The sequence below is a fragment of the Bos grunniens genome, chromosome 19 (assembly GCF_055505025.1).
Source record: "Bos grunniens cultivar Pamir isolate PY7600 chromosome 19, Bosgru_T2T1.0, whole genome shotgun sequence".
NCBI classification, from domain to species: Eukaryota; Metazoa; Chordata; class Mammalia; order Artiodactyla; family Bovidae; genus Bos; species Bos grunniens.
Genome location: NC_141183.1, coordinates 63,948,058 through 63,972,734, shown reverse-complemented (window position 1 = coordinate 63,972,734; position 24,677 = coordinate 63,948,058). Strand labels below are relative to the sequence as shown.

At 37.6% G+C, this 24,677-nt stretch overlaps 1 pseudogene; it reads right to left on the bottom strand.

Moving 5' to 3' along the window:
• Positions 1-4,206: 4,206 nt before the first annotated feature.
• LOC147352843 (olfactory receptor 5F1-like) lies at positions 4,207-5,153 on the bottom strand (annotated as a pseudogene).
• Positions 5,154-24,677: the final 19,524 nt, after the last annotated feature.

The following is a 24,677-nucleotide window of genomic DNA, read 5'->3' as shown; positions in this document are numbered from 1 at the left end:
TCCCTGGTAGTCCAGTGGTGCAGACTCTGCACTTCCACTGTAGGGGGCCTGGGTTAGATCTGTGGTTAGGGAACTAAGATCCTGTATGCTGCACAGCATGGCTGTGTATAGTCAACTAACATTTATGTATAGCCAACTAATATTTTACAAAGGAGCCAAGAACACTCAGTGGGAAAAGGACCAGTTCTCCAAAGAATAATACTGAGAAAATTGTATAGCCACCTGTTAAAGAATGAAATTGGACACCTAACTTACAGCATGAACAAAAATCAGCTCAAATTGATTAATGGTAAATATAAGCCCTGAAACCATAAAACATCTAGAAGAAAATATAGGGTAAACCTGCTCAGCATTATGCATCTTGGCAATGATTTTTTTTTTTTTTTTGATCTGAAAGCAAGGGTCTGTTTTACATTTAAATAAACTATGTATCTCCATATACTTTCCAAGTCTGTATGTTCTTTTCATCTTTCTGTCTTCTCTTAGCAGTGTGTTAGTGAGTCTGACACAGACTCAACACAAACATGGATAATGAATGATGTCTTATAGGTTTATTTGTTTTACAACACAAGATTACAACGATCACACAATTTCAGGAAGTTGAGAAATTGGAACCCAATTCAGAAACCAAGTTTTTGACATAGCTCTTCAACCAGTTGATCTCTTGTTTGCAAAAACTTGAAATTACTTGGCCAAGATTCATCCTTCTTTAGTAACAACTCTAGGATAATAAATTTTATTAAGTGACTGAAACATCCCATAGACTGTTTCGAGGCTTAAGGATGGAATGTAGGTATATGCAAAGTCTTCACAGTAGAATTAAAATAACAAAATTTAAAGATAAAAAGATGATACATACCAATTTCCAAGCCAAATAATTAAATTGTACCTAAGTTGAGCAACAAATGGCCACATTTTATACAGTTTCTAAAAGACTACTTGTTTTAAAATTGTTTCTATAAATTCATATATTTCAATAAATCTACATATTTTCAATGAAGTTCATTGTGCTTTCTTTTACTACAGATTGTATCTTTTAAAATCTATTTAACTACTTCATATGTCACTTTTTTCCCATACATGTGACCACTTTGTTTTCTCCTCTTGACATAATATCACTTATCTTTCTCTTTTAAAGCATAATTATAAGTTAACACACTATGTTTTAACTTAATTGAGTTGTGTGAAATTAAACAAGCTTATTTGTTTCACTTAACCTCACCCCTACCTAATAGTTGTTTACAAAATTTAAGACTTCCTATTTTTAAATTAACCAATGAAAATTATTTTTGTGCATGTTATTTATATTTAACAAATGCAAATAAACATTTTTATATATTAATACCAACTGTCTTTGCACATTTATTCTTCCTAAATGCAGGACTCCAATAATTTCATATTTTTGTAAAGTTGTATATTTGAATCTTTGTGATTCCTAAATATTGATTATTTCATCCTTTCCCGTGTGTTTGCTTAGTTTTCCAACTTTATGATATTCATAATTTTGTAAGTTAGTCTCTGATTTCCAGAATTGCTGATGAATATTGACTGAACAAAGCATAAAGGTATGCGTTTCAAAATTCATTAACCTTAGTAAGTAAAATACTCATAAATCCTCGAATAAGGCAAAATATTGTCGCTAAGTGGTAGGTGGTAATGTTAAATATTTAAGTAAAATAGAAGACTAGGGACATTAGAAAAACAGAACAAAATGCAAATAGCAAAAGGTGCAAAAGAATGCTACATTCATAAGTGAGGGTTTAATAAATGTCAAATTCTAAAGAAGAGAATGATAAAATCAAATTCAAAATTAGAGGTCTCAATGCTTTTACGATCTCAATTTCTTTTGAGTCAAAGAAAATTTATATATATATATATATATATATAATATATTTTAAATAAATTCTTTGAAAAAATGAGCAAGAAAATATGATTTTAAAATAATTTTCCCAAGCAATTAAAGGCTAAATAAATAATCTTAAGTTTCAAAAGTAGTACATATTCAGCTAATTAAAATTAACAAATATAATTCAGTGGTAATAGTTCCCAAAGTTGGAAATATTTGAAGACTTTGCAAATGAAAGTAACTAAATATAAGAGACTAGACTTACAGATTAGAGAACAAGGTTTAAAATACGATATGCATAAAACCTAAAATTCAGAATGTGGTGCTTAGTCACTCAGTCATGTCCGACTCTGCAATCTCATGGACTGTAGCCCACCAGGCTCCTCTGTTCATGGGCTTTCCCAGGCAAGAATACTGGAGTGGGTTGCCATTTCCTTCTTCAGGGGATCTCCATGACCCAGGGATCAAACCTATGTTTCCTGCATTAGCAGGCAGGTTCTTTACGGGGAAGCCCTAAATCACAGAATAACTGGATTTAATCCCCCAAACATTGTTTCTACTTCTAAATTATACTAGAAATTAAAGCATTTGATGCAAGGAATATAATATTGATATTTATTAATGAAATATCTTAACCATGTATATGATTTCATTGCCTACTCAAGACAGGGAAAGCAGAAAAATACAGCCATAAGCAGCCAGCTGGTTCAGAAAAATGTGCGTGAGCCACTCAGTGAAGGAGTGAACCATTTCTGAGAACAGCCTAATCAGTCTGCTGCATGGCCTCCAGGGCCAGATAACTATTTGGACCTGTGGGGCAAGAGCATGGTCCAGGGATGAACCAACAACATTGATGACTTCATGAATATCCCTTTGGTGAGAGTCAACTATGTGGACCATAGGGCAATGGATGTTAGAACAGACTGACCTTTCATTCCAGGCCATAAGGTTAGCTTGACAGCATCTCAGGTCTTGTCTCCTTAGCAAGCCCTGGATCCTACTCAGTTTCCTCCAGAGTTCTACTAAGCCAGCTTCCTAGCTAACTCCATATAATGCTTAACTTTAACATTAAGACACATCTTAACTCATTTTTATTGCTAACTTGATAACAGATTCCCATACACAGGAAATCCAGTAACTTGATATAACTTGATATAAATAATATGTGCCACATTCATTCACCAAGCATTTACCTACCTGCTTTGGAGCCATGCACTGATTAAAAATTGCCATAGTCGAATGTGTGTGCTTGTGGTTTGTGTATATGTCTCAGTCTGGGAGAGAGGAAGTGAGAAAAGCATTGGGAAATCTATGGAGAATGGAATGAATCCAAGGAGTGCTACTTTAATTGGTGCATTCTAGTCAGTTAACAATTTTCTTGATAGCATATGTTTGTATAAGCTCATAATTATTATTTAATGAACATATATGTGCATGAGGGGAAGAAGGGAAATAAAAGGTCTACTGCTACAATTAAAAGTTTAGTATTGAAATATGACTTAAGCATCTCCTGGAGAAATAATTCAAAAACTTAAAATGGAAATCAATTTTAAATCTTTTTGACATATTTAATATATCAATATCTCTATTAATACTAACATGAATTCTGACACAGAAGGCCAAGCTAAATGGAACTTAAAAATACCCTATATGATTAGATCATATGATATTGTAACTTTTGTCTCTAAATGATCAGGTACTCAGTCATGTCCCACTCTGCTACCCCATGTCAGACTGCAGCTCACCAAGCTCCTCTGCCCGTGGAATTTTCCATGTAAGAATGCTGGAGGGGGTTGCCAGTTCCTTCTCCAGGGGATCCTTCTGACCCAGGGGTCGAGCCCTTGTCCCCTGCGTCTCTTTCATTGGTAGGTGGGTTCTATACCACTGTTCCACCTGGGAAGCCCAATAATTAATCATTTTATTCTCTAAACAAAGTTTCATTAAAACACATGGTACTTTTGAGAATCTAGTGGAAATATAGAACAATTAGATGAAAGTTTTAGAGTTTCATATAAATTTGATAATTTAGCTTATCCTGTTGGATATGAAGGTTAGTTGCTAAGTCATGTCCAGTTCTTTGCAACTCATGGACAGAGAAGCCCTCTAGGCACCTCTGTTCATGGGATTTTGCAAACAAGAATACTGGAGTGGGTTGCAATTTCCATCTCCAGTTGGATTAATATATTTGGATATGAATACAACATGATTACTTAGAAAATATTCTAATGAAAAATGATAAGTTGATCCATCATTTTAACGTTCAATATGCACTCTACTAAGTTAAGAAAATGAAGCCCACAATCATAGTAAGCTTCAACCAGTATTTTAAAATTTATTAAATACTCCATTAGTTCAGAAAATTAACCAAACAACCCCAGAAATGAAGGGACCCTTTTCCTAGTAATTACATTCCATAAAGCCTTCTCACTTCACTGTTTCAGAGGCTGTAGATCAGAAGATTCAACATGGGGATGACCACTGTGTAGAACACGGAAGCCACTTTCAGCTGGAGGAAGGTATCAGATAAGTATAGATGGAGGTGGAATACAACAGGATGATGGCTGTCAGGTGAGACTTTGTGCCTCCCCTCCCCTGTATGCATACAGAAGGTGGAGAAGAGAATGTAGGAGGAGGAGGTGAGGATCAGCAGCAGAGTCCCAACTATATTCACATCAGCAAAAGTGGACAAGATGCTTTCATGCAGGCCTGTATTAGAACATGAGAGCTTAAAAATTGGAGGGGTATCACAGAAGTGATGGATGACATTGGAACTGTAAAATGACAAGCTGCTCACATAACCTGTGTGAACAAGAATTCAACCGTTCTGCTGTAAAAGCCCCTGCTGCCATTTTCAGGCAGACCATCCTGGACATGATCAAGGAGTAAAGGAGAGAGTTGCATATGGCCACATAGCAGTCATGGGCCATTAACCAGAAAAGGATGCATTCAGTTGTGGCCAACACTATAAAGAAGTACATGGGCAGAAAGCAGCCAGCAAAGGAGATGGTTTTCTTCTCTGATAAAGAGTCTACCAGCATCTTTGGAGTGATGGTGGAAGAATAACTAACATCTGCAAAAGACAGGATTGCCAGGAAGAAATACATAGGTGTGTGAAGTCGAGAATCAGTCCTGATTAAAAGGATCATTCCAATATTTCCCACAACTGTAAGTGTGTAAATCACACACACACACAAAAAAAAAAAAAAAAAAAAAAAAGAAAAGAAAAAAGGATAGCCTGTAGCTCCACTGTGTCTGCTAACCCCAGCAGGAAGAACTCTGTCAGCAAAATACATTTTTTTCTAACCATTTATTAAAGATGCTGTATGCTTAAACTTGTATTCCTTGTAAGTATGTCATTGTCCAAATTTCACAAGAAATAGTAGAAATATTAATGAAGTTACTAACACATGGAAAAAATAAAATATTTGGATCCTATAGTAGAGTAAGCAGGGTGACACTGTTTGGATCTCCTTGCAGTCCAAGGGACTCTCAAGAGTCTTCTCCAACACCACAGCTCGAAAGCATGAATTCTTCAGCACTCAGCTTTCTTCACAGTCCAACTCTCACATCCGTACATGACCACTAGAAAAACCATAGCCTTAACTAGACGGACCTTTATTGGCAAAGTAATGTCTCTGCTTTTGAATATGCTATCAAGGTTGGTCATAACTTTTCTTCCAAGGAGTAAGCATCTTTTAATTTCATGGCTGCAGTCCCCATCTGCAGTGATTTTGGAGCCCAGAAAAATAAAGTCTGACACTGTTTCCCCATCTATTTCCCATGAAGTGATGGGACCGGATGCCATGACCTTCCTTTTATGAATGTTTTAAGCCAACTTTTTCACTCTCCACTTTCACTTTCATCAAGAAGCTTTTTAGTTCCTCTTCACTTTCTGCCATAAGGGTGGTGTCATCTGCATATCTGAGGTTATTATAGTTTATATTATAGGTTATATATTGTAGGTTATAATAGTTTATATTACTTTAAGCTATAAGTATATTTATATACAGGCTTCTTCATGGCTCAGTAGGTAAAGAGTCTGTCTGCAGTGCAGGAGACACATGAAATGAAGGTTAAAGACCTGAATCAGGAAGACTCCCTGGAGAAGGAAATACTGCAAACCTCACCAGTGTCCTTTACTAAAAAGTCCCAAAGACAGAGGAGCCTGGTGGACTACAGTCCATGGCATCACCAGAGAATCAGATTCGACTGAGTGGCTAAACATGGAAATGCATGTTTTTATACTTACAAATTTACATACCTATGAATTTATAAATAACAAATAGTTTATCTACCATGCAATCAATTCTATATGTACCTATACACAATATACTGCAGCAGCATTAACAAAATAAAAGTGAAATGCAATGTTTACACATAATATTTTACGATTTCAGTTGTAAATATTATAAAAACATAATTGTATTTGGGAAGCAAAGCTTCATGAGAGAATATAGTGAGATAGTTCAGTTTTGGTTTACAACATAGTTATACCATCGTTTTGAAATTGTTTTGACTGTTTTGATAGATACTTGGATGGGATGACTTTTTTTTATTATCCTGATAAATGCTTTTAACTTTGTGATTTCTCTCACCATTATCTTTCTTAGTGTGACCTTCATCATTGTTGATTGTGTTTTTTCTAATGTCCGTTTGGAGTTACAAGTAAAAAGTAAACTACAGTGAAGGAATTTCATATTTTTAAAACAAATACTTATTTCTGGGGAATCTTGACTTTTCAGGATACCTTTCTGAGATTTGGAAGAATTGCATTTGAGTATGCATTTCAGTCACAAAAATGTTGTTTCCAGTAGTTCTTTTTCCTAAGGGAATACTCAGCATTATTACTGTTCAAAAGCAGACTCTAACTTTATCAGATAAATGATACTATTTGGTATCAGAAATCTTGAATTTAGTGACAGAATGACTCTGTGTTCTGGTTGTAATTCTAAGAGCATGAGAAAAAAATCATACTTTCGTCCAATGTAACACGTTTCCCTACCTAGAGTTTTCTATTATGGGTCCAATTAATAAAGCTGTTGTTAGAACTCTTGCTGTTTAACCAATTAGATTCTCACCTGGTTTTCCTGTGTCCTGGTGTTGAGGCTTGTCTATCAGTATCATGCTTCAGGTCACTGCTACATCCTCCATGTGAAGACTTACGCTAATTAAACTGACACAGAACTTCATTTTTTCCCTCTCTTTCTCTGAATAATGAAGGGAAACTTATACACACATGTTTTCTTTGTTTATTTTTATTATTATAAGGAATATGCAACAGGTCAAAGGAAGAGTTATATTGGAACTCAAACCATCTTCTTACTATTCAGAATTTTGACCCTCCTTAATCAACAGAAATTGATGAGGCTAGGCAAAAAATTCTGGCAAGTCTTTATTGTGACCTTGATGCAATGGGGTGGGGAGAGTGAAAACCATTATAGGTTCCCTTGCTTGCTCCTCAAAGGGGGGCAAGCTGTTCCTTTTATGGGGTGAGAGTAGAAGTAGGTCCCAAGAATCAGCTGTAGGTGTGATTTATATGGTTTGCAACCTTTTTGGTGGTATTAAATGCAGGAAGCATGCAAAGTACCTTGGTTTTGCTCCCAACACTATATTTTTGCTCCCAGCTCTTTAGAAGTGGCAGCTGGGTTTTTGGTCTTATTATTTATTTATTTTTTGTGGGGGGAGGGACAGGGTTGGTATTTCTGTGTCTTGTTGTCCATAATTGGCCCAACTGTGCATGTGCACAGTTATCTTTGAGTCCTTCACAGTTTCTTTGTAATTTGTGGTTCAAGGAGACATTTGTCCAGGTGCACACACTGCAGAAAAGAGTCCCAGGTCTCAGGTTCCAGCCTGTTTCAATCCTAGTCCTAACACACCAGTGACATGATGTTCCCATTACACTAAGAATATTCACAGGAAAAAAAATGTCCCACTAAAAAAGACATAAATGTGCTTTGGGGTTTCCCATGTGGCACTCTGGTAAAAGAATTCTTCTGCAAATGCAGGAGACACAAGACACAAGGGTTTCATCCCTGGGTCTGGAAGATCCCTTGGAGAAGGAAATGCAATTCTTTCCAGTATTCTTGTTGGGATAATCCCATGGACAGAAGAGTTTAGTGGGTTACAGTCCATGAGGTCACAAACAGTTGGACATGACTGATCACCTAGTACCAAATTATCATACCCCAATTCTGTATTTTACAATCTAGATATTTTAACAGGAAAAAAAAAGATACTTGTATTTTCCAACAAATTATCTCTTCTTTTTCCTGGATATAGTAGACTTGGATGCCCAAATTCATTGATCTAAAATATAGACAGGATCAAATTTATAATCTCAGTGTGTGAGTGATGAACCTCTGTATTAATAGAATGAAGATTTTGGTTTTGTTTAACAATACCTGAATTTTGCATCCCAGGCTTATCCATATCCTGACCTCCACAGACTTCAAGTTCCTTGAGAACACAACTCAAATATCCCTCTTGAGATGTATAACACCTAACCCAGTGCCTTTCATAAGATACATGCTTGTTATTTTAAGCCACCAATTCTTGGGAACTTGTTGCAGCAGCAATAAGAAACTAATACTCAACAGAGTAAAGTAACTACCTTCTCTTTCTATTCACCTTCTCCTTAATTACTTTTCTTCATAGTACTCACCCTTGTTGAACGTGAAATATCAATAGGTGCTTATTTGATTCATTTATCTAATAACATGTAAACACCTTGAAAGCATGGTGTTTTTCTTGTTCATCTCTAACAAATATAACATTTCTTGGCAGAAAGTAGTTATATATGTGTAGTAAGTGTGTGTGCATGTGGGTTAAGTCTCTTCAGTCATGTCTGACCAGGCTCCTCTGTCCATCACAATTCTCCAGGCAAGAATACAGGAGTGGGTTGCCATGCCCTCCTTCAGGGGATCTTCCCAGCCCAGGGATAAAACCCAGACGTTTAGTGTCCCCTGAAATAACACAGGGTTCTATACAGTGGTGCTCCTTGGGAAGGCCTCATGTAATACATATTATATATTAAATATATGAAAGTATATGCAAATGGTTAATTTATTGATATTGAATCATAAATATTGTTGAGTTAATATTATATCATGCCAAGAAAGCAAGTGAAATTGAGTGACAGCTTATATTTTTTAAAAGGAACACCTATCGGGGAGGAGCTAAGATGGCGGAGGAGTAGGACGGGGAGAGCACTTTCTCCCCCACAAATTCATCAAAAGAACATTTAAACGCCGAGTAAATTCCACAAAACAACTTCTGAATGCCGGCAGAGGACATCAGACACCCAGAAAAGCAACCCAAGTCTTCGAAAAGAGGTAGGAAAAAATATAAAAGACAAAAAAAGAGACAAAAGAGGGAGGGACGGAGTCCCGTCCTGGGAAGGGAGTCTTAAAAAGAGAGAAGTTTCCAAACACCAGGAAACCTTCTCACTGCTGAATCTGTGCTGAGCCTTGGAAGCACAGAGGGCAACATAACAGGGAGGAAAAATAAATAAACAATTAAAACCCGCACATTGCTAGCCCTACGGTAACTCCCCCAGCGGAGAAGCAGCGCAGACGCCTGCATTGGCCATTAGCAAGCAGGGGCTGGGCAGGGAGGCGCGGCGTGGGCAGGGAGGCTCGGCGCGGGCTGCCTCGCAAGGATCTGGCCTGAATACCCCGAGCGTTATCTGTGCAAAATAATTTGGGCTAGCAAACCAGACTGTGGGATATCTACCACACGAAAAGCCAGCCCTAACCTAAGACACCACCAGGCCCGCGCACGGAACAAAGGACTGAACAGAGATAGCCGGCGGCAGACCATCCCCCTCCGGTGATAGGCAGCCAGAACTGGAAGGGGACAATCACAGCCCCAGAGAGACATTATCTATAAAACTGTAAGCAGGCTTATTTGCTAACTAAAACTTCTTGGGGGTCTGGACGGTCAACATCTGCCTGAGAAGGTGCGCCGGTCGCACACCTAGATAACCGAGTGGCGGGGAGGCGATAAGTTGCAGCAATCCACGCGCCAAACACCTCATCACCTGAGCTGCTCGGATCTGGGAAGGGCACAAAACGCAGGCCCAACCGAGAGTCTGCGCCTCTGAGGACTACCTGAGTGCCTGAACCTGAGCGGCTTGGACCTGGAAGTGCAGGCAGCCCAGGGCTGGCCATGGATGGTTCCCGGTGGAGCAGCATGGGCAGAGAGGCTACAAGCACCGTGAACGGGGGGCAGATCCAGTGTGGCTGAGGCACTGCGAGCACACGCCGGTGTTGTTTGTTTGCAGCATCCCTCCCTACCTCCCCTCAGTGCAACTGAACAAGTGAGCCTAAAAAAAAAAAAAAAAAAAAAAAAGTGTCCTCCACCATCCCTTTTGTGTCAGGGCGGAAACCAGACACTGAAGAGACCAGCAAACAGAAGAAAATATAACAGAGGGAACCGCCTTGGAAGCTACAGGCAATAGATTAAAACCCTGTGGTTAGTACCAACTACATAGGAAGGGGCCTATAGATCTTGAGAAATGTAAGTCAGACCAAGGAACTAGCCAAAAATGAACTGAACCCACAATACTCACAACAAAACCAGAGAAAATCCTAGATATATTATTACTATTTTTACGATCATTCTTTCTTTCCTTTTTTTTAATTAAAAAAAATTTAAGTCCTCTATTATTCCTTTTATTTTCACTTTTACAACCGATTATTTTGCAAAAAAAAAAAAAAAAAAGACTCCATTTTTTTTTAAATCAAACTTCTTATATATATGTTTTATAATTTTTTTGACCTTGTTTTTTTTTTCCCCCTTCTTTTCTTTAACATTGTATTTTTGAAATTCCAAACTCTAATCTAGATTTTTAATTTTAGCTTTTTGGTATTTGTTATCAATTTTGTACATAAAGTTTTTTTTATAATTTCTGTGACCCTTTTTTATTTTCTCTTTTTCTTTTTCTCTGTTTCTTTCTCTTCTTCTTTTAAATAACATTGTATATCTGAAATTCCAAACTCTACTCTAGATTTTTAATTTATGCTTTTTGGTATTGGTTATCAATTTTGTACCTGTATTTACTTTATAATTTATGCGACTTTGTTCTTATTTTTTTTTTTTTCTCTCTCTCTTTCTTTTTCTTCTTCTTTTTTTAACATTGTATTTTTGAAATTCCAAACTCTACTCTAGATTTTTAATTTACGCTTTTTGGTATTAGTTATCAATTTTGTACCTATATTTTCTTTATAATTTTCACGACCTTGTTTTTGTTTGTTCGTTTTTTCTCTCTTTCTTTTCCTTCTTCTTTTCTTTAACATCGTATTTTTGAAATTCCAAACTCTACTCTAGATTTTTAATTTTTGATTTTATGTATTTGTTACCAATTTTGTACCTTTAAGAACCCAATCTTCAGTACCTATTTTTCACTAGGGAGCGAGATTACTGGCTTAACTGCTCTCTCTCCCTTTGGACTCTCCTTTTTCTCCACCAGGTCGCCTGTGTCTCCTCCCTAACCCCTCTCTACTCTTCCCAACTCTGTGAATTTCTGTGTGTTCCAGACGGTGGAGAACACTTAGGAAACTGATAACTGGCTGGATCTGTCTCCCTCCTTTTCATTCCCCCCTTTTATCCTCCTGGCCACCTCTGTCACCTTCCTCCTTCTTCTCTTCTCTGTATAACTCCGTGAACAACTCTGAGTGGTCCAGTTGTGGAGTGCATATAAGGAAGAGATTACTGGATAGCCCACTCTCTCCTCTATTGATTCCACCTCATCTCATTCAGGTCGCCTCTAACTCCCTCCTCCCTCTTCTCTTCTCCATATAACGCTGTGAACCTCTCTGGGTGACCCTCACAGTACAGAAACTTTTCATCTTTAACGTAGATGTTTTATCAATGGTGCTGTATAGAAGGAGAAGCTATGAAACTACTGTAAAAATAAGACTGATAACTGGAAGCAGGAGGCTTAAGTCCAAACCCTGACTCCAGGGAGCTCCTGACTCCAAGGAACATTAATTGACAGGAGCTCATCAAATGCCTCCATACCTGCACTGAAACCAAGCACCAGACAAGGGCCAACAAGTTTCAGGGCAAGACATACCAAGCAAATTCTACAGCAACAAGGAACACAGCCCTGAGCTCCAAGATACAGGCAGCCCAAAGTCACCCCAAAATCATAGCCATCCCATAACTCATTACTGGACATTCCATTGCACTCTAGAGAGAAGAAATACAGCTCCACCCACCAGAACACCGACACAAGCTTCCCTAACCAAGAAACCTTGATAAGCCACCTATACAAACCCACACAGAGTGAGGAAACACCACAATAAAGAGAACTCCACAAACTGCCAGAATACAGAAAGGACACCCCAAACTCAGCAATTTAAACAAGATGAAGAGACAGAGGAATACCCAGCAGATAAAGGAACAGGATAAATGCCCACCAAACCAAACAAAAGAGGAAGAGATAGGCAATCTACCTGATAAAGAATTCTGAATAATGATAGTGAAATTGATCCAAAATCTTGAAATCAAAATGGAATCACAGAAATAGCCTGGAGACAAAGATTGAGAAGATGTAAGAAAGGTTTAACAAGGACCTAGAAGAAATAAAAGAGAGTCAATATATAATGAATAATGCAATAAATGAAATTAAAAACACTCTGGAGGCAACAAATAGTAGAATAACAGAGGCAGAGGATAGGATTAGTGAATTAGAAGATAGAATGGTAGAAATAAATGAATCAGAGAGGATAAAAGAAAAACGAATTAAAAGAAATGAGGACAATCTCAGAGACCTCCAGGACAATATTAAACGCTACAACATTCGAATCATAGGGGTCCCAGAAGAAGAAGACCAAAAGAAAGACCATGAGAAAATACTTGAAGAGATAATAGTTGAAAACTTCCCTAAAATGGGGAAGGAAATAATCACCCAAGTCCAAGAAACCCAGAGAGTCCCAAACAGGATAAACCCAAGGCAAAACACCCCAAGACACATATTAATCAAATTAACAAAGATCAAACACAAAGAACAAATATTAAAAGCAGCAAGGGAAAAACAACAAATAACACACAAGAGAATTCCCATAAGGATAACAGCTGATCTTTCAATAGAAACTCTTCAAGCCAGGAGGGAATGGCAAAACATACTTAAAGTGATGAAAGAAAATAACCTACAGCCCAGATTATTGTACCCAGCAAGGATCTCATTCAAATATGAAGGAGAAATCAAAAGCTTTTCAGACAAGCAAATGCAGAGAGAATTCAGCACCATCAAACCAGCTCTCCAACAAATACTAAAGGATATTCTCTAGACAGGAAACACAAGAATGGTGTATAAATTCGAACCCAAAACAATAAAGTAAATGGCAATGGGATCATACTTACCAGTAATTACCTTAAATGTAAATGGGTTGAATGACCCAACCAAAAGACAAAGACTGGCTGAATGGATACAAAAAAAAAGACACCTACATATGTTGTCTACAAGAGACCTACCTCAAAACAGGGGACACATACAGACTGAAAGTGAAGGGCTGGAAAAAGATTTTCCATGCAAATAGGGACCAAAAGAAAGCAGGAGTAGCAATACTTATATCAGATAAAATAGACTTTAAAACACAGGCTGTGAAAAGAGACAAAGATGGTCACTGCATAATGATCAAAGGATCAATCCAAGAAGAAGATATAACAATTACAAATATATATGCACCCAACACGGAAGCGCCGCAATATGTAGGACAAATGCTAACAAGTATGAAAGGAGAAATGAACAATAACACAATAATAGTGGGAGACTTTAATATCCCACTCACACCTATGGATAGATCAACTAAACAGAAAATTAACAAGGAAACACAAACTTTAAAGGATACAATACACCAGTTAGACCTAATTGATATCTATAGGACATTTCATCTCAAAACAATGAATTTCACCTTTTTCTCAAGTGCACATGGAACCTTCTCCAGGATAGATCACATCCTAGGCCATAAATCTAGCCTTGGTAAATTCAAAAAAATAGAAATCATTCCAAGCATCTTTTCTGACCACAATGCAGTAAGATTAGATCTCAATTACAGGAGAAAAACTATTAAAAACTCCAACATATGGAGGCTGAACAACACGCTGCTGAATAACCAACAAATCACAGAAGAATTCAAAAAAGAAATCGAAATTTACTTAGAAACTAATGAAAATGAAAACACAACAACCCAAAACCTATGGGACACTGTAAAAGCAGTGCTAAGGGGAAAGTTCATAGCAATACAGGCATACCTCAAGAAACAAAAAAAAAGTCAAATAAATAACCTAACCCTACACCTAAAGCAACTAGAAAGGAAGAAATGAAGAACCCCAGGGTTAGTAGAAGGAAAGAAATCTTAAAAATTAGGGCAGAAATAAATGCAAAAGAAACAAAAGGGACCATAGCAAAAATCAACAAAGCCAAAAGCTGGTTCTTTGAAAGGATAAATAAAATTGACAAAACATTAGCCAGACTCATCAAGAAACAAAGGGAGAAAAATCAAATCAATAAAATTAGAAATGAAAATGGAGAGATCACAACAGACAACACAGAAATACAAAGGATCATAAGAGACTACTATCAACAATTATATGCCAATAAAATGGACAACGTGGAAGAAATGGACAAATTCTTAGAAAAGTACAACTTTCTAAAACTGAACCAGGAAGAAATAGAAAATCTTACCATACTCATCACAAGCACAGAATTTGAAACTGTAATCAAAAACCTTCCAGCAAACAAAAGCCCAGGTCCAGACGGCTTCACAGCTGAATTCTACCAAAAATTTAGAGAAGAGCTAACACCTATCTTGCTCAAACTCTTCCAGAAAATTGCAGAGGAAGGTAAACTTCCAAACTCATCCTATGAGGTCACCATCACCCTAATACCAAAACCTGACAAAGATCCTACAAAAAAAGAAAACTACAGGCCAATATCACTGATGAACATAGATGCAAAAATCCTTAATAAAATTCTAGCAATCAGAATCCAACAACACAATAAAAAGATCATACACCATGACCAAGTGGGCTTTATCCCAGGGATGCAAGGATTCTTCAATATCTGCAAATCAATCAATGTAATACACCACATTAACAAATTGAAAAATAAAAGCCATATGATTATCTCAATAGATGCAGAGAAAGCCTTTGACAAAATTCAACATCCACTTATGATAAAAAGTCTCCAGAAAGCAGGAATAGAAGGAACATACCTCAACATAATAAAAGCTATATATGACAAACCCACAGCAAACATTATCCTCAATGGTGAAAAATTGAAAGCATTTCCTCTAAAGTCAGGAACAAGACAAGGGTGCCCACTTTCACCATTACTATTCAACATAGTTTTGGAAGTTTTGGCCACAGCAATCAGAGCAGAAAAAGAAATAAAAGGAATCCAAATTGGAAAAAAAGAAGTAAAACTCTCACTATTTGCAGATGACATGATCCTCTACATAGAAAACCCTAAAGACTCCACCAGAAAATTGCTAGAACTAATAAATGAATATAGTAAAGTTGCAGGATATAAAATCAACACACAGAAATCCCTTGCATTCCTATACACTAATAATGAGAAAACAGAAAGAGAAATTAAGGAAACAATTCCATTCACCTTTGCAATGGAAAGAATAAAATACTTAGGAATATATCTACCTAAAGAAACTAAAGACCTATATATAGAAAACTATAAAACACTGGTGAAAGAAATCAAAGAGGATACTAATAGATGAAGAAATATACCATGTTCATGGATTGGAAGAATCAATATAGTGAAAATGAGTATACTACCCAAAGCAATTTATAGATTCAATGCAATCCCCATCAAGCTATCAACGGTATTCTTCACAGAGCTAGAACAAATAATTTCACAATTTGTATGGAAATACAAAAAACCTCGAATAGCCAAAGCGATCTTGAGAAAGAAGAATGGAAATGGAGGAATCAACCTACCTGACTTCAGGCTCTATTACAAAGCCACAGTTATCAAGACAGTATGGTACTGGCACAAAGACAGAAATATTGATCAATGGAACAAAATAGAAAGCCCAGAAATAAATCCATGCACATATGGACACCTTATCTTTGACAAAGGAGGCAAGAATATACAATGGATTAAAGAAAATCTCTTTAACAAATGGTGCTGCGAAAACTGGTCAATCACTTGTAAAAGAATTAAACTAGAACACTTTCTAACACTATGCACAAAAATAAACTCAAAATGGATTAAAGATCTCAATGTAAGACCAAAAACTATAAAACTCCTAGAGGAGAACATAGGCAAAACACTCTCCGACATACATCACAGCAGGATCCTCTATGACCCCCCTCCCAGAATATTGGAAATAAAAGTAAAAATAAACAAATGGGACCTAATTAACCTTAAAAGCTTCTGCACAACAAAGGAAACTATTAGCAAGGTGAAAAGACAGCCTTCAGAATGGGAGAAAATAATAGCAAATGAAGCAACTGACAAAGAACTAATCTCAAAAAATACAAGCAACTCCTCCAGCTCAGCTCCAGAAAAATAAATGACCCAATCAAAAAATGGGCCAAAGAACTAAATAGACATTTCTCCAAAGAAGACATACAGATGGCTAACAAACACATGAAAAGATGCTCAACATCACTCATTATCAGAGAAATGCAAATCAAAACCACTGTGAGGTACCATTTCATGCCAGTCAGAGTGGCTGTGATCCAAAAGTCTACAAGCAATAAATGCTGGAGAGGGTGTGGAGAAAAGGGAACCCTCTTACACTGTTGGTGGGAATGCAAACTAGTACAGCCACTATGGAGAACAGTGTGAAGATTCCTTAAAAAATTGGAAATAAAACTGCCTTATGATCCAGCAATCCCACTGCTGGGCATACACACTAAGGAAACCAGAAGGGAAAGAGACACGTGTACCCCAATGTTCATCGCAGCACTGTTTATAATAGCCAGGACATGGAAGCAACCTAGATTTCCATCAGCAAATGAATGGATAAGAAAGCTGTGGTACATATACACAATGGAGTATTACTCAGCCATTGAAAAGAATACATTTGAATCAGTTCTAATAAGCTGGATGAAACTGGAGCCTATTATACAGAGTGAAGTAAGCCAGAAAGAAAAACACCAATACAGTATACTAACACATATCTATGGAATTTAGAAAGATGGTAACAATAACCCTGTGTACAAGACAGCAAAAGAGACACTGATGTATAGATCAGTCTTATGGACTCTGTGGGAGAGGGAGAGGGTGGGGTGATTTGGGAGAATGGCATTGAAACATGTATAATATCATGTATGAAACGAGTCGCCAGTCCAGGTTCGATGCACAATACTGGAAGCTTGGGGCTGGTGCACTGGGACGACCCAGAGGGAGGGTATGGGGAGGGAGGAGGGAGGAGGGTTCAGGATGGGGAGCATGGGTATACCTGTGGCGGATTAATTTCAATGTTTGGCAAGACTAATACAATATTGTAAAGTTTAAAAATAAAATAAAATTTAAAAAACAATTTTTAAAAAAATTTTAAAAAAAAGAATGCTTACAAGGTAATATTTCTTGCTAAAATTAAATATTTCTACATCACGTATGTAAATAAATTTCCTTTGATGTATCAAAAAAAAAAAAACTAAAAATTGACTTACTGTATGACTCCGTGATTACAATTGTGAATATTTATCCCCATGAAATTAAAACTATGTTTATAAAGAAATTGTAAAAAAAATAAATAAATAGAAATAAAAGCAACACCTATCTGACCAATATAATTTTGGTACTTCACACTCACACTTTGTCTCTTCACATAAAGTTTTTTGAGTTTGTTATTTTCGTGCTAATAAAAACAAAACGAAACAAACAAGCAAATAAAAAACCCTCAGATATGTGAATTTAATAGTTTTGACACTTCACTCTTACAGCTTACCTCTTTACATGAAGTTTTTGGGTTTGTTGTTTTAATGCTGATTAAAAAAAAAAAAAAAAAAAGATGGGAAGGAAAATACCAAAATGTGATATAAAAACTCATCAAGTTAAATTACACTGCTAGTTTTTGATGGGCTTTAATGCTAAATAGTAGATGAAAGTATGTCTCTATCACTTCCTCCTGTTTCAGCTATCACGTAAGGCGCAGCCGTTGTTTGTCCAAGTTGGGAATCTCAGCATAGGTGAGGCAAAATGTTCTGATGTTTGAGATCTGTAAATGAAAGGAGCTGTGTCGGGAGCCGTGTTAGGCATTACTGACAAAATGGAGGCATGGCCCAGACCCCTCTCCTCATTCTGTAGGCACGGTTCCAGGAAGAAGGAGTTAGGCCTTGCAATTCTGACTTGTCTTTTCCTCTCCTCAGCTGAGTCGACCTAAAAGGAATATTAAGATGCTTGTTGTTTTTGAGAGGAGCATGAGAAGGCACAAAGCCTTCTGCAGCTGTGCTCAGAGAATAATTCATAAAGTTAATCATTGACATTTTTTTAAGGACTTTTACAAAAGAGTGTTCCAGGATGAGCACATAGCCTGCAGCTTGAGGCCATGGGAGGGATTGCTATCTAAAGCCTGTTTGTGAGGAAAATGTTTGTGGCAAATGAGTATGCTGAATTTAGGTCTTAGGAATAATTAAAATAGTTATGAGCTAAAGATTTAAGGAATGTTGTAATGTTAGCATATTCTACTATAGCTTAAAGAAATTAGGGACTTTAGAGATATTATTAGCTAGAAGTCCTTTCTAAGAAATAGTGAGCTTAGGATACTAGGGGCAAACAGGACTTAGAAAAATAAGAAATAAACTGAGGAATGTGGTACACAGCCCAGACATTAGCATGAGTTGCAGCATATTCACAAGGACACATGAGAAAAAGCATATAAGAGAATTGCTGAGGCAGAAACTCCTTTTGAGGGGCAAAAATGCTTTATGGAGACAACAAATCTACGTCAGTGGGAACTGAAAATATCAAACCTCTGACCTAATGCTTTTGTAAAAGTAAAAAAGAGAATCAAAAGCTTGAAATAAAAAGGCAGTCCAAGAAAACTGAGAGGGTGCCTCAGTTTCTCGCCAACACCACTCACCCCTTCAGGTTGAATCCCTGGCTGCTGGAGCTGGACTCTGGCAGAGCTGAATATTATGAAAAAGTGTCAAAAGGTAACTCGGTATTAAAAAATAGGAATAGGTTAGCCACAGGTAAGGAAATAATTTCTATTACAGAGCTTGTAACCCTCTTAAGCAGATAACTTGTATGTGCCATTGACCAACTCAGGTGGTTGATATAAGCCATACATGGGTTAGAATGTCAGTTCTACCAATTAGTAGTTTCATGATATAAGATAGTTTCCTTATTGTAATGTTGACTATGTGGAAACTGAAAAGGAAGGAATAAAATAATCTAGTTTCAAAAATGTGAGTCATTATAAATGTATTGTCTAGCAAACACATGGTCTGGTGCTGGAGCTAAATTATTTTTTCATCTAATTACAGGCTAAACCTAGATACTTAACAAGAAGATATAAACAGGAAGATACTTCCTGTTTTACATATATATATATATATATATATATATATATATATATATAATTTGTCTGAGTGATACTGAAAGGTTGTTGCTGAATGAAAAGACGCTGAGATTCTTGGTATCCAGAGGAGAAGAATTCAATCCGGGGCCAGAGACAAGGCTTGATCACTCAGAGCTTTTGTGTAATAAAGTTTTACTAAAGTCTAAAGGAGATAGAGAAAGCTTCTGATATAGGCATCAGAAGGGGGCAGAAAGAGTACCCCCCTGCAAGTCGTCAGCTGGATGTTCTATAATCACTGCTGCTGCTAAGTCCTGCAGTCGTGTCTGACTCTGTGCAACCCATAGACAGCAGCCCACCAGGCTCCCATATCCCTGGGATTCTCTAGGCAAGAATACTGGAGTGGGTTGCCATTTCCTTCTCCAATGCATGAAAGTGAAAAGTCAAAGTGAAGTAGTTCAGTTGTATCTGACTCTTAGCGACCCCATGTCTGCACCTTACCAGGCTCCTCTGACCATGGGATTTTCCAGGCAACAGTACTGGAGTGGGATACCATTGCAGTCTGTTAATGAAAGAAAGGAAAGTCTTAAAACTCAGAATGGCATCAGGCCCCTCATCTATAAGATGCATTTTGGGATAATACTGACACCAGATGATTCATCCCGGGCCATAAAACATTTGACTTGAATCTTGTAGAAGGGCAGATTACCATAAAAATAAGCTCATTTACATAGATCAGGGGAACAATGTCTGAGTACAACATACTGGTTTGTCAAGTAGGTTCTGAGTCATTAGGGAGGACCGACATGAAGACAGAATTTGGAATAAATGGATAGTACATTCAGTTCAGTTCAGTCACTCAGTCCTGTCCAACTCTTAGCAACCCCATGAATCACAGCATCCCAGCCCTCCCTGTCCATCACCAACTCCCAGAGACCACTCAGACTCACGTCCATAGAGTCAGTGATGTTATCCAGCCATCTCATCCTCTGTCGTCCCCTTCTCCTCCTGCCCCCAATCCCTCCCAGCATCAGAGTATTTTCCAATGAGGCAACTCTTCGCATGAGGTAGCCAAAGTACTGGAGTTTCAGCTTTAGCATCATTCCTTCTAAAGAAATCCCGGGGCTGATCTCCTTCATAATGGATTTGTTGGATCTCCATGCAGTCCAAGGGACTCTCAAGAGTCTTCTCCAACACCACAGTTCAAAAGCATCAGTTCTTCAGTGCTCAGCTTTCTTCACAGTCCAACTCTCACATCCATACATGACCACAGGAAAAACCATAGCCTTGACTAGATGGAACTTTGCCAGCAATATAATGTCTCTGCTTTTCAATATGCTATCTAGGTTGGTCATAACTTTTCTTCCAAGGAGTAAGCGTTTTTTAATTTCATGGCTGCAGTCCCCATCTGCAGTGATTTTGGAGCCCAGAAAAATAAAGTCTGGCACTGTTTCCACTGTTTTCCCATCTATTTCCCAAAAAGTGATGGGACCAGATGCCATGATCTTCCTTTTCTGAATGTTGAGTTTAAGCTAACTTTTTCACTCTCCACTTTTACTTTCATCAAGAGGCTTTTTAGTTCCTCTTCACTTTCTGCCATAAGGGTGGTGTCATCTGCATATCTGAGGTTATTGATATTTCTCCCGGCAATCTTGATTCCAGCTCATGCTTCTTCCAGCCCAGCCTTTCTCATGATGTATTCTGCATAGAAGTGAAATATGCAGGGTGACAATATACAACCTTGACATACTTCTTTTCCTATTTGGAACCAGAATGTTGTTCCATGTCCAGTTCTAACTGTTGCTTCCTGGCCCACATATAAGTTTCTCAAGAGGCAGGTCAGGTGGTCTGGTATTTACATGTCTTTCAGAATTCTCCACAGTTTATTGTGATTCACACATTCAAAGGTTTTGGCATAGTCAATAAAACAGAAAGAGATGCTTTACTGGAGCTCACTTCGTTTTTTGATGATCCAGCAGATGTTGCAAATTTGATCTCTGGTTCGTCTGCCTTTTCTAAAACCAGCTTGAACATCTAGAAGTTCACAGTTCACGTATTGCTGAATCCTGACTTGGAGAATTTTGAGTATTACTTTACTACCATGTGAGATGAGTGCAATTGTGTGGTAGTTTTAGCATTCTTTGTCATTGCCTTTCTTTGTTATTAGAATGAAAACTGATATTTTCCAGTCCTGTGGCCACTGCTGAGTTTTCCAAATTTGCTGGCATATTGAGTGCAGCACTTTCACAGCAGCATCTTTCAGGATTTGAAATAGCTCAACTGGAATTCCATCACCTTCATTAGCTTTGTTCGTAGTGATGATTTCTAAGACCCACTTGACTTCACATTCCAGGATGTCTGGCTCTCGGTGAGGGATCACACCATCATGATTATCTGGGTCATGAAGATCTTTTTTGTACAGTTCTTCTGTGTATTTTTGGCACCTCTTCTTAATATCTTCTGCTTCTGTTAGGTCCATACCATTTCTGTCCTTTATCGAGCCCATCTTTGCATGACACATTCACTTGGTATCTCTCATTTTCTTGAAGTGCTCTCTAGTCTTTCCCATTCTGTTGTTTTCCTCTATTTCTTCGCATTGATCGCTGAGGAAGGCTTTCTTATCTTTTCTTGCTATTCTTTGGAACTCTGCATTCAGATGCTTATATCTTTCCTTTTCTCCTTTGCTTTTAACTTCTCTTCTTTTCACAGCTATTTGTAAGGCCTCTCCAGACAGTTATTTTGTTTTTTTTACATTACTTTTCCATGGGGATGCTCTTGATATCTGTCTCCTATACAATGTCATGAAACTCAGTCCCTACTTCATCAGGCACTGTATCTATCAGATCTAGTCCTTTACATCTATTTCTCACTTCCACTGTATAATCACAAGGCATTTGATTTAGGTCATTCCTGAATGGTCTAGTGGTTTTCCTTACTTTATTCAACTTAAGTCTGAATTTGGCAATAAGGAGTTCATGATCTGAGCCACAGTCAGCTCCCAGTCTTGTTTTTGCTGACTGTACAGAGCTTCTCCATCTTTGGCTGCAAATGATATAATCAATGTGATTATGGTGTTGACCATCTGGTGATGTCTATGTGTAGAGTCTTCTCTTGTGTTGTTGGAAGAGGGTGTTTGCTATGACCAGTGCATTCTCTTGGCAAAACTCCATTAGCCTTTGCCCTGCTTCATTCCATATTCCAAGGCCAAATTTGTCTGTTACCCTAGGTGTTTCTTGACTTCCTACTTTTGCATTCCAGTCCCCTATAATGAAAAGAACATCATTTTTGGGTGTTAGTTCTAGAAGGTCTTGTAGGTCTTCATAGAACCATTCAACTTCAGCTTCTTCAGTGTTACTGGTTGGGGCATAGACTTGGATAACTGTGATATTGAATGGCTTGCCTTGGAAACGAACAGAGATCATTCTGTCGTTTTTGAGGTTGCATCCAAGTACTGCATTATGGACTCTTTTGTTGACCATGATGGCTACTCCATTTCTTCTAAGGGATTCCTGCCTGCAGTAGTAGATATAATGGTCATCTGAGTGAAATTCACCCATTCCAGTCCATTTTAGTTCATTGACTCTTAGAATGTCAATGTTCACTCTTGCCATCTCTTGTTTGACCACTTCCAATTTGCCTTGATTCATCAACCTGACATTCCAGTTTCCTGTGCAATATTGCTCTTTACAGCCTTGGACCTTTTTTCTATCTCCAGTAACATCCACAACTGGGTATTGTTTTTGCTTTGGCTCTATCCCTTCATTCTTTCTGGAGTTATTTCTCCACTGATCTCCAGTAGCATATTGGGCACCTACTGACCTGGGGAGTTTCTCTTTCAGTATCCTATCATTTTGCCTTTTCATACTGTTCATGAAGTTCTCAAGGCAAGAATACTGAAGTGGTTTGCCATTCCTTTCTCCAGTGGACCACATTCTGTCAGACCTCTCCACCATGACCCACCCATCTTGGGTGGCCCCACGGGCATGGCTTACTTTCATTGAGTTAGACAAGGCTGTGGTCCTAGTGTGATTAGACTGACTAGTTTTCTGTGATTATGGTTTCAGTGTGTCTGCCCTCTGATGCCCTCTTGCAACACCTACCATCTTACTTGGGTTTCTCTTACCTTGGATGTGGGTATCTCTTCACGGCTGCTCCAGCAAAGCGCAGCCACTGCTTCTTACCTTGGACGAGGGGTATCACCTCTTGGCCACCCCTCCTGTCCTTGAACGTTCAGTAGCTCCTCTCGGTTCTCCTGCCCCTGGGCAGCCGCCACTCTTTTGACGTGGGTTGCTCATCTCAGCCGCCACCCCTGACCTCGGGTGAGGGGTAGCTCCTCTCGGTTGCTGCCCCTGATCTCAGGCAAAGGGGAGCTCCTCTAGGCAATGCTTCTGTGTGGTCCATCGGTGCCGGTGTGCTTCTGAGCGGTCCATCGCCAATTCGTATGATATACCACATCAAAAAGAAAAGACAGAAATGATTCAATTATCTCAGTAGATGAAAAGGTATTTGATAAAATTAAATATCCATACATTATAAAAACTTAAAGTTGTCATGTAGAAAACATATCTTTACATAATAAAAGCTATTTATGACAACCCAGAGGCAGCATAGCACTCAATTTTGAAAAGCTGAAATCCTTCTTGCTAAAACCTGAAACAAGATAAAAATGCCCACTCTCAACTCTTCTATTAAACATAGTTTTGGATATCCTAGCCCTAAGGAATCAGATAAGAAAGGGAAATAAAACATATCCAAATTGGAAATGAAAAAGTAAAATTATTATTACACGTCAGTAATATAATAAATATATAGAAAACCCTAAAGACTCACAAAAACTATTAGAACTGATCAACTCAGCAAAGCCAGCAGGATACAAGAAAAACATACAGATATTGGTTGAATTTCTTTATTATTAAATATATATATATATATCAAAAGGAAAGTAAAGCAAAATAAACAAAAAATTATTTCTAAAACTGAAATATATATATATATATATATATATATATATATATATATATATATAACAAAAAAAAAACAACTTTCAAATACACCAGACCATGAAGGTGAAAGACATATGCTAAAAACTATAGCACACTAAGAAAATAAATTGAAAATGATTGAAAGAAATGGAAAGAAATCCCATGCTTTGGGATTGGAAGAATTAATATTGTTAAAATGGCCATTATACTCAAGCAATCTACCAATTTAATGTGAATTCCTATCAAATCACTCATGACGTTTTTTAAACAGAATTATTTAAATGTGAAAATAGACTTTGAACAAATTATGCTATTTATTATAAACAGCAAATCAATTGGTCATACATAAAAAAA